Raw genomic sequence first — 11,624 nt, 5'->3', positions numbered from 1 at the left:
TATAGATATGTATTATATACAACAGGATACAATTACAACATGCTACCTATGCAATCAAGCTTAATACAGGAACTGTACAAATATGAAAGGGGACAGTTTTCTTGATACTTCACTTCAAAATGAACATGTCAGCCAGTTTAATAAAAGATTACTTCTCCCTACAATTTTCTCTCCCATTATTTTAAATCATCTTATTTACAATATAATCCTAGAATATGCATACATATCAACATGTAACTCCCCCTCACATATCAGAGACCTTTTAATTCAATCTTTTTCATTGCTGGAAAAACTGTAAGCCTGAAAGTCAACCAAGAATATAACCAAAGAAAAAGACTGCAAAGGCAGATCATCAATAGGGAAATATACTACCTAAAATTAATAGACTTGATGAAATGTGTAGCTTTTGGAATTTATTGATCATATCCAGCTACATGTAAGTGGAACAGCTTTACCCTTGATGTAGCTACCTCAAATTCAACCGAGTAAGGTTTGAGTTGCCTCTTCTGCTTTTACAGTATCAGTTCTCAAACTCTAAGTGTTAGATATTCTCATACACTCTTCATTCCATGTACATCTCCAATAGCATTAAGTGATTTTTTTATTTACTTCCTAAAAAAATGTAGTGAGCCAAAATTTCTACACGTGGTGGAATATCCGATCTAGTCCTTTTTTTTTAGTGGCTATCACTGACTTTAAGTTATGTCTACCATTTTTTCAGGCTTCTCTTGAATCCTTCAAAACTAACCACGATAAATGGAAGGTTTTGATTTCCCCATTGCAGTAAATCAGCTTTAATTGTACTGCAACCACATGAACCACGCAGCTGAACCATATTTTAAACCTGTTGACACTTACCACTTTCATACATTTCTAATACATAAACTTCCATGTAACATCTTGTAAAACAAACTTTACTTGTAAAATACACTAACATGGGCTCAAGAGGGAAGGGAAACCCATTACTCAAAACTATACTTTTAATGTATCTACTGTTATGAGGGTATTGACAGGCAAAGGGAGGTCACACAGTACGTTCACCCCAAGTGGTGCGGATCAGGCTGCCCGCTCCTGCCACCCACCCCACAGGCAGATGCAAACACAGCAGCTGGTTGTGCCAACTGACTCCTTACTTCAACAAGAAAAGCCCCCAAACCAAAACATTCACCTGAAGTTAGGTGTACACAGTTTCGGATAACTTCAATTTTCATTTCCACACTCATTTTGCTGAAAACCTCCTGCTGATTTAAATTAAAATTCATTGCTTCTTGCTTTTAATGGCTACTGCTAATGACATAAAATGAAAGGCCAGTAGCAATTTACTGACTTTCCTTTTCTTCACTGCTGCAGCATCATTTCTTCCTCTGTGTTCTCCCTCTCATAGCTTAGTGCCACACAGAACAGGACAAGTTTGGATAATCGTTACTTGAAAATCATGTACTGAAGTATTTGTCCTCAATGCATCCCCTCCATGTTTATAACATCCTTCACCATGACCAAAGCTGCACACTGTAACTCAAACATTCTCTTGCCAGGACCCCACGAAACACTGCATTCACCTCTCTCTGCGATAGTGTTATACAGACATGGGCAACCAACAGCAGAGCTGGAAAAAGAAACCAAATCTCCCAGTCCTACAAACCCATCCAATCCACTTTTATATTAAAGCCTGGTTCTGACATCATAAATTATTTTATATAGGTGGCTTGGAGGGCTTTTACATCGAGCAGGTATCAACGTACTCCATACAGAGCTTCCTCACAAAAGCTCTGCACTTTTTTTAAGCCCTGCTCCTTAGGCTGGTGTGAGTTTACAGTTAAAGAGCAGTGCAGAGCTTACAGCTGCCTTCTCTCAGCAAGGGATGTGAAAGGCAATGCTGAGCTCTCCAGATGGCTCATCCCCGCTCTCCATGGACATACAGGTATTCTCAAAGGCACCCTTCCTCCTGTGCTTTAGCAAAGTCACAAAGTCCAAGCAGGGGTGTGTAAGCTGAAATGAATAGGGGTGCCCAGAACTGGAATTTAGATCCAAACTAATTCAGCTGATCTAATTAATTCTGTCAATCTAATCCTGTCATGTCATCTAATGCTTTTGAACCTGTGCTGGTTCAGCAAAGTTAAACCATGGTAAAGAATCACTGACATTCAGACACACATGGAAAGCTTGTGGGTCAAGCAGAAAGGTTCCAGTTTTTCATTTATTTCGCAGAGCAGAGTCATAATTAGGAAGAGTTACGGAGTTAGGTACTGACCCAATATGCAAATCCAGCTTTGGAAACTGAAAATGCCTCTGCTTCCAACAAAATTTCTCCCACATCCACACCAAACAACTTGTCAAAGCACAGCTCAAAGGAACACTAAGCATCCTTCAGTGTCATTCAATCTGCCTCATCTTCCACTTTCATTTGAAAATTCCTTCTTCCTTCTAGTGTGCACTTTACTATTCTATTTTCAAAATTACAACTGCTGGAGTATATAAAGCACAGTGGAATAGATGAAAGACATTTGAAAGGTAATTTACAGCCAGGTCATTAGAGTGGCTAAAACCCATCTCCAACTGCCCCCAGTGGAGAACGAGATTGTGGGGCTGGTGCACCGCTGGCCATTGCCAGCGCCCCAGTGGAGGCACCGGGCACAGTGACCTGACCCCAGCCCAGCACCTGCATCTCAAAAGAAGAAAAGAAAGAAAAGGAGATTTACACTAGAGACCTTATTCCCATTAACAGTATCCGAATGGAAGAATTTCAGCAGCCAGCGGCGAGGCTGACCCCAACGCAGCGAGCGCAGCGGAGGGGGAAGGTGCAGGCAGGCTGCCTGCCCATCGCCCGTGCCTGCACCGGCTGCTCCCCTGCGGCAGCTTGCTCCCCGCAGCGTGCCAGGAGGTGGTAATAACGGAGAGGAGAGCATACAGGGAACGGAGTAACCATTCATTATAGGGTTGATGACATCTGCGGAGGGGAGAAGTCTCACAGAGCGCCTTGACTAAATCTTAATTATTGAGGAAAGACTGATCAAACAGGAGACGACTTTTTCCCCTTGCTCTTTTTTTCTTGTGAAGTACACAGTCAAGAATGTTTCCTCTCATGAAGCTGTAGAGGCTAAAATCTAGGTCAGGCTCCCCACGCTCACATGGAAGCTGGAATTTTTCCTCTTGCCGCGCTGTCAGTCACTGGAGCGTGAGCATTGTTAGATTCGTTTGGAGTATTCTCCAAGCTGTCATTACAAATGACTGGAGCTGCTTAGGTGGAGTTTAGCACCCCATTATCCAGAACAAAGTTTGCTGTCATTTTTGTTGGGCTGGCTCTCACTATGTAATATAATCAGGGTGGTAAGAAGAGAAAAATAATGGCATTAGAGAGAGGCATTTATTATATAATAAATGTATATACATCTTTTCTCTGCTACCCAATAATCAGGTGTTCTTTAATAAATGCCTGATTGAAAGCCCATTCAAATGAAATCCTATCTATCATGGGTGTATTTTAGACACTTTCAATAAAGACAATTATTTGAAATGTTTTCTAAAATTCGGAGCATTGAGAGGATATGGAATACGTTGTCCCATTTTTAGCCCAGCTTCCTACGGAAAAGAGGTTTGCCCATCTATCTGTCAGTCCCCCACCCCATTAACATAACTTCTGACCCAACTGACTAAATTCAATCCTATTTCGTAGAACATGAAAAGGTTCAGGCACACGAGAGCCCTACATGGGGCAGGGAAATACAGCAGCAGTTAATCACGGTGGGGCCCCACTGGGCCCATCCCAGTTATCTATCCAGGCTACTGAAATTGAATTGAAAATGAAGGTTTCAAAATTATTAAATTATAGATTAAGTTGGCTGACAATAAGTTACTGTACTTTTATGTTAGCAATCACCCAAAGTGTGTACTGCATCTCCTTCCCCAACATTTCCTGGTAATTTCCCATTATTCTTATTTTAAATAAATCTAGTTGTCTAGGGAGTCTAGATGCATTTTAACATGAACCATAATAATTTATGAGCAATTATAGAAGAGCATGTACATAGTCTCTGAGTAATTTGTCTTTCTGCTTGCTGTCATAGAAATAATTTTTTGCATGGCAAATCTGCCTGTAATCATTTTTGTAGGGATCTGTCACCTACAGCAATTTATATCATAGCATTATTAAACATGTTTGCCTACCTTGTTACCTGAAAATCTCATTTTAAATTGAAATAATCTAAAAATCAATAATTAAAAAATAATATACTAGCTAATGTATTAAATTTATTGCTCCACAAAGCAAGCAATGCTTGTGACTGTAAATACATAGTAAAAAAAAAAAAAAAAAAACCCACAACATTCCTCTGATACAGGAGTTATATTTTTATTTATATATTAGCCATTGAACAGCAGAGTCCAGAAACTGATATCCATCATGCTCGGGGTTTGCAGACATGTAGCAACGATAGATGCACTCCATTAAGGAAGTCCAAAAAGGGGTGCAAATTTTTTAGACTCTTAAAGGGGGGAAATCAGTTACGGAATTTTAGGCAACTTGGTATTTTCAGATCTTGATTCTGGAGAAAAGGGAACACACCCTACATTTGAGCAAACACAGTAATGCCTTTAACAGCTTTGGCTGGACGTGATCTTCACAAAGGGTCAGGGAGTTAGATCAGGATCGCCATACATAATTGGTTTCACATCTCTGGCTTTCCGGCTATGCTGTGCTAATTCTGCTACGGTGCTTGCAGACCCCTGCCAGCATCTCATCACAGCCCGGCACTGCCATATGAGACCTGTCTGTCAGCGGAGCCCAGCACGTGGTCCTCTGCCACCCTGCCTCCTCCCAGAGCCCTTCGCTGCTCCTCACACCATGAGCCGAGTCGGGGAGCTGAGCTGAGCCACCTAAAAACTGACAGCAATGACCACCCCCTACCCCTATCTGTGATTCTTTAAATACTCCAATATTCAGAGATACAATTTGCTGGTCAGAGAACACATTTCAAACAAAACAAGTCTATTGACCACTTCCCGCACTCTTCAAAATCATGGATGTCACCTCCAAAGCAAGGTAAGTTCTTTGCTTGTAGAGCTCCCTCAGCTTAGCTGACCTACCAAACTGGATGGTCGAAGGACACTCTCATCACAATAAAGAACCACTCTACCAAAAGACATCTGAGCTGGTATCTCTGACATGCAGAGCAAGTTACCCAGTTTTACAGGGGAGGAGAAGCCTATGCTGGTGGTACTTCAGAAGGGAGTGGAGGGTGGCCTTCTCCAGCAGCAGGGGAGCAGATCTCAAATAGCAAGCAGGGAGGAAAGGAGAAGGAAGTTCAGGTAAAGTGTCTGTGATGTTTCTTTTCTGTGAGTTACAGTTTCACCCTTCTTTGAGTCAAGTGAACACTAGTTTTTGACTCTGCCTATGCTCATATTTTAAACTGCATTTTAGGAAAAAATCAAATAGTTGTCCCCTGAGGGATATAGTAAATCAAAAAAATGTATGTTAGACATGAAGACCACTTAGAAAACCACCTTCGAGCTTGAGAAAAAAAAACAAGTTTATCATGATTCAAGCTGGGTGAATTTTGCAATGTTTCTCCTACTAGCCTGTTAACAACTTTAACTAAATAATTCATTTCTATCACAGTAACATCTAGATTCAGCAATCATCAACCAAGACTATTTTGCTGTAAAACACAAGATCGAAGAAGAGGATCACTCACAGACTTTGTAGTTTCTCTAACTTTGATCTCCATTTTCTGAATGTTTTCTAGCAAGATTTAGACCATTCAAACGTACTGGCGAAAAAGTTTGGGACTTTCAAGACATGTAAAAGTGCAAATATTCCAAAATTCCTAAATCAAATAATGACGAGTGCAAAAAAACTTCATTAGATTTAGCAACATGCAAATATTTCTCCAAATCTGGCTCATAAATAAGGAAAAATGCATTTACTTATCCTTATACGTTAGCTGCATTTTTTCCAAATTTTGATCAAAGCTTCAAATTTCTGTAAGATGGGCTAAAAGGTTTTTAAGACTTGTACATGCTTCATTTTTTTTGACCAGCTTTTCTTATGAGCCATAGCTAAACAACCCAACTCAAATGTCAAATATTCCAGCTGAACACCCACAATTTCCTTTGAGGTCAAACAAACCGTAAATATATACTGCCAGAGGTCCAAATAACAACGGATTGCTCTGTCCTGAGTTACACATGCATAGGGAGCCAGAAGCATTTTAGTCTTATAGTGAAAATGCAAAAGAAAGAACATACTAGTAGATCACCAATCTGTAAAATTCTTTAGGGAGAGAAAAAAACAGCTCGGACCCTGAACAAATTCTCAGCTTCCAGGAGCAATGGCATATTAATGAGGTCAAGACTTAGAAATTATACTTGAAGAACAAAAACACTAAAATAGTGTCAGTAGAAGTTACTGGACAGAGGCATTTCATCCTGTAGCACTTGTCAGAGCCAGCTTTTCAGGTGGCACCTTATCACAGAGATTTTTGGGAATGCTTGCTGATGGAGAGAAGAGCAAATCACAGCTGGCAGGTTAGATTTTGCTGGAGACAGGGAGCTCTGAAACACATTCTGTGATGGAAAGAAAATCTCTGGTCTCATCATATTCTTTGCTACCTCTTCCACGCCAGATGTTCCTGGAGACAGATGGACCTGAACTGAAGTGCCCTTCCAAAGCTGTGCTCTTTGCTTTGAGCAGATTGCTCTGCTAAGCACAGAGAAAGAGAAGAGGAGGGCACTAAAGCAACTGTTTAAAATGCAGCATATTTACCCTAAAAATGAGTGTTTGGTGACCTTGATCTCCTAATCACTTCAATATCTGGCAGGTTTTTAAAGAGTCTGTGTTAAACTAAACGGTACAGAAATGGGAACTTATGAAGTGGTTTGGTTTTAAATATTCAGTGTAATGCCTCGATTCTCCGTGGCTGTCACCACGTTAGAAAACAATGTAAAAGGCACCTTGAAAATCAACAGCAGTAGAGCCAGGACATGAACAATAAAGAAATCATACTTCATGGCTTTATGCTTTTGTGAAGTCCCAGACATGGGTTCAAGGACTGTGTCCCAGCCTGTCCTGCCTTCTCAGCCCCTCCTGCACCGCCTGGCCCCTGCGGTTCCCCTCCCGCACTGGGGCAGGCAGATTTGGAAGAGTTGTGGGAAAGTTCATTTATGAAGCTCCTGCCTCTGCCCAGCCTCCGTCTTTGCTCCCACAGAAGTAAAGCCAAGTGGGTGACCTGCAGTGAACAAGTTATCCGAACAATTAAACTTCTTTTCTTGTTTGTGGATCTATAAATGAATCCCCATTTCTTCAAAGCCAGCCATGCAATAACGTCATTAAATTAGCACGTGTCCCTTTTTTCTTTATCCCACTAGCAAGGGAACATTATTTTAAACAAAAAGTATGTTGCTCTAGATTGGAGTGGCCAGATCAGTTACGTGACATTACATCTGCTCCTTGGACTGAACAAGTAACAAAACTTTCCTGTTAAATACCAAAATTTAAATTCCATAAACAAACAACTCAGGCACCCAACAACTCAGTGCAAACACAGGTATGAACTCAATAAAGACTGTAAATTAGCTGTCCACCCAGCTCTGAAACCCATCTAAACCCCAATATTTTTTTCACACAAAGCCCACAAAATCTAGTAAATAAAAATACTTCCACCTTCTAAGCTCCAGAAAGGGGAAAAAATATTTTTTTCTAACATCTTTGACAACAAATATTGCCATATTTATTAGCTCTTTGGATTCCTGAGGAAGTTAATGAACAATGGAAAAGCACAAAGAGAGATTTCCCAGCATCTCTGATACTTCTTTGGTGCACAGAACTACCTTTAGACAAATTAGATAGAAAAAGAAAACAAGAAGAATCAGTATCTAAGAAAAGAGAGAATAACAACTGATTTAAGTAATGAGTAAAACAGACTGAAAATATTCCATTGCCTTTATAAATCAAAATTTTATCCTAAGAAGATTTTAGGTAAAGAGCAACACACTGGAAATACGCTTTATACCTGAAGGTATATGCAATTAATACTTTAAGTGGTGTTGACTATACATGAGCTCTTTCAGGACACTCTCTGGGATGGTTTTAATATTCTCCAGCCAACCACATTAACCCATGGAGACTTTCACACACTTCTGTTTCAAGTCTTTAACACCAGGCAAACTTTGGGAACAAAGCTGAATTCATTTCAGTAATTGATGAGTCTCCTTTCATTAGTCCCTTTGAATAAAGTTACTGAAGGTAAAGTAAATGGAAACTAGATCCCAGATCAGGTAGTTGCAGTCTCAAGTAATCACACAATTAGGAAACTCTATATCCACTGCTTGTTATTCCCAGGAGGGAATTGTAGGAAAGAGCTGTGAATAATAAGAATTTAAAATTAAAGAGAATGAAACTCTATTAACTTTCTGGTCCCTGTGGGGCAGAGGGACTGGTGTACATGCACAAGATTATTTTATTTTTCATCATGTTTTTCAAGTATATGGACAGTTTGAGTTGGATTATCTGCTTTGAGGGCACAGTCCTCTTGAGTTTGGATTAGGTTAGGAAGACGGACTCCCTGTTGAACACACCAGGCTAAATTCATTTCCTCTACTGTCTGCAGAGGGGAATCTTTGAGTGACACAGGCCTGCCATAAGAGCTCTTACTACATCTCACTTGTGGGAGAGAAAGATTGCTTGACAGAAGAAGAAAGCAAGGAGACTATCAGAAGAGCCTACGTATAGTATCACACCTCACCGCAAGTGGAAACCAGGACTCAGTTATTCCTGTGCATGAGCTACATGATATTTGTGCAAGGTTTAAGCAATTATTCACTGGCACACCTCAGCAGGGACATTTCTGGTAGTCCAAATTCCCCATTTACCATGGGCAACTCATGCCTGACCAATGCACCTGCCTTGCCCGCACAGCCAACCATGCCATCATGCAAGCCCTTTGAGCAGGAGCCCAGACTACGGGCCTCCAGAGGCCTCTTCCAACCTACCTGACCCCAATGATTTGGTCCTACCACTGACACAGCCCTTGTTGGGGCTCACAATCTGCAGACACATAAAGGGAGCCTTTCGCACGAATGCCCATATCTGGGTGTGCACCCTCTCTATCCTACTCATTAATCGTTTATTTTCTAGCTTACCAAGATGCAGTCAGTCCATCAGAAGATTACCAAATGCTTTACAAAACTAGTTCCCCATCATAAACACACTAGGTAGAATTGAATGTTTTGGGCCTTGGACATTTGCAAACTACTTGATGAACACATTGCAATGTTAAAAAAAGAGAAAGAATGCACAACTTTAAATCAGGACATGCTCATGAATAGAAAGGAACAAGTCAAGTTCATCTGAATTTACTTGCAACAAATAACCAGCTTTGGTCATTTCCTTCGTCTTTACACATTTACCTTTGGATATCTAGACATTCTTACCATTTTACAATTGCTATGCCATTCCTCCTGCTATCTGGCACAGATAATTTCAGCTACAGTGAGCCAATTACCATTTCCACTTGCATGACAGGTGGACCTCTGTTTGAAAAGGTTGTGACCCATGCTCTAGCCTAGGTTGTAATTCCTCCTCTCATTTTAATTCATTAGCTGCATGTATGCAGCAGAATTTTAATAGGAAACTCTCCTGACTGCAGAACACACCAAATTTCATTTCGGTAAAATGAACACTCACAAATCAAAACAATATTAGCTTTTATAGGACAACCATGAATGGAATTGTTAGAGGGTTATTTGACTAAAATGCGTCTGTAACTGATGAATTATGAAGTGCGTTCAAAATGAGATTTTTTTAAACAGTAAATGTTGTTCTTAAGACTTTTGTTTCTATTTAAAATAAACAGTTATCCTTATTGCAAGCTATTATAATTACATGTAAGAAAGAAAAAGTAAGGATGATTGAAAAATGAACCATTACAATTACCATTACATTACCATTACCTGTGTTACAGATGTGTCTCTCTAGGTAAAGCAGCAAGTGATAATGCAGTGCTGTGATCCGTAACACAGCGTTGCACATTTGTTTAGGTACACCTTTACCATTTACATATACGTTTTCTAAAACCTGCCTATCGCAACATCCTGCAGCACTGCATCCACCGGCAGCTCCACACACCCCAGTAATGTATCTCCAGTGAAAACAAGGGCCACGTTTATGGGACCACATGCACTTTCATTTCTCAAACACAGACTGTGAAAAGGGGGCTGTGATGGCAGCCCCCCACATCTGCCAGATCCCCCAAAATCCCAACCCGCTTCCAGATCAGTTGTGAGCGGCGGCCCTGAGCAGGCCCTGTCACCAGCACCGCGACTCCTCTCGGTCCCCTCTCAGGCTCCCGTTCCCGGGGCCTCGCTCCTCCCCAGCCCCAGCGCTAGCCCTGGTGACGGCCCCTTGCTGGGGGAGAGGGGCCATTTTGTCATCACCGGGGCTGCAGCTTCCCACACAGGCACATTCCCAGGGACTTCATCCGCTTTCCGGTCGTTTTCCCAAGCCTTGACTCAGGAGACTCAGACCAGGGCCAACGGCCAACTGAAACCCCAACAAAACCGGCACTGCTTTGAGCTGACACAGAGCAGCAACTATTTATCTTTAAATAAGAACCATCATAAAGCAGACAGACCCCAAACCAGCCCAGTTTACAGCCTTTTCCTCACACTTCCCTGTAACTTCACCAGCCAGAAACAAAACTGGCGGCAGGAATGTTTCATTTATTAGTAAGCAAAAGCAACTAACTGCAAATACTTCATTACTAATACATCATTTGCTCAGAACGGCACAAAACAAACAGGTCTGTGTTTTATTCATGGGCCTCCTATCATCCTCAACATGTGAGGTGAGCTGGGGCGCTCACTCTGCAAAACACGCAGCTGCCACGTGTTTCACCAAGCAGCGCCCAAGAGGGGGACGGGAAGATGGAGAGATGTTTGAGCTCCAGGCTGAGGCCGGGCAAAGATGAGAGTTGGGATCCGGGATGCGGGAAGGGAGCTGAGGAGCCCTTGGCACCTGAGGCCTTTCTTCAGATGTCACCACATCCTCCAGCTGGGACACCGTCCTGCAGCCCGACCATCCATCAGCTCATCATTATTAAATCATCACAGCTCAACGTTCAAAGACAACTCTGAAAAATCATCATAAAAGCCTCCACCTGAGCTACTGATAAACCAGAAAAATTACATAACTGGAGTAACTTTTTAAATTAGTATCTCCCCACTGTTTCTGACTGGTTACACAACACTCAGCAAGCAATGTGGAGACTGCTCGTTTTCTACCATGCCCTTGCTCACTCCCAGTTTCTTGACCTAACCCCCAGACACCATTTACTTTCCCAGCCTTGGGAACTGACTGCCATAGCAGTTTGACGACAAGTGTTCAAGTAGTATCTTAAAATGATTAATACAACAAAGCGCTGAGGTGGCTACACCTGGATTGGCTTCTGTAGGGATCACCCCAAAGAAAACCTGTATGTTTTCCACTTAGGAAACCATGGTTTAGAATATGGAAAATCAGTACTTGAATTCTTAAACAGAAAAAACTCACAGTGACTAGGGAAGACAGGACAGAAATACGAAGCTGGATACCTTCTTCTTCCATCCATCTTCTTCACAAAGAGGGTGCTCAT

At 41.5% G+C, this 11,624-nt stretch overlaps 1 protein-coding gene across 1 annotated transcript in view; it reads right to left on the bottom strand.

Annotated features, from left to right (window-relative positions):
• The window catches only part of IL1RAPL2 (interleukin 1 receptor accessory protein like 2), a 389,202-nt gene that overhangs the window by 195,138 nt on the left and 182,440 nt on the right, over positions 1-11,624 (bottom strand). The gene's annotated exons all lie outside the window — the stretch shown is intronic.

This window comes from Aptenodytes forsteri, unplaced genomic scaffold (assembly GCF_000699145.1).
Source record: "Aptenodytes forsteri isolate BGI_AS27 unplaced genomic scaffold, ASM69914v1 Scaffold143, whole genome shotgun sequence".
NCBI lineage: Eukaryota > Metazoa > Chordata > Aves > Sphenisciformes > Spheniscidae > Aptenodytes > Aptenodytes forsteri.
Note: the sequence above shows the minus strand (reverse complement) of the source record. Positions and strands in the feature narration are given on the sequence as shown.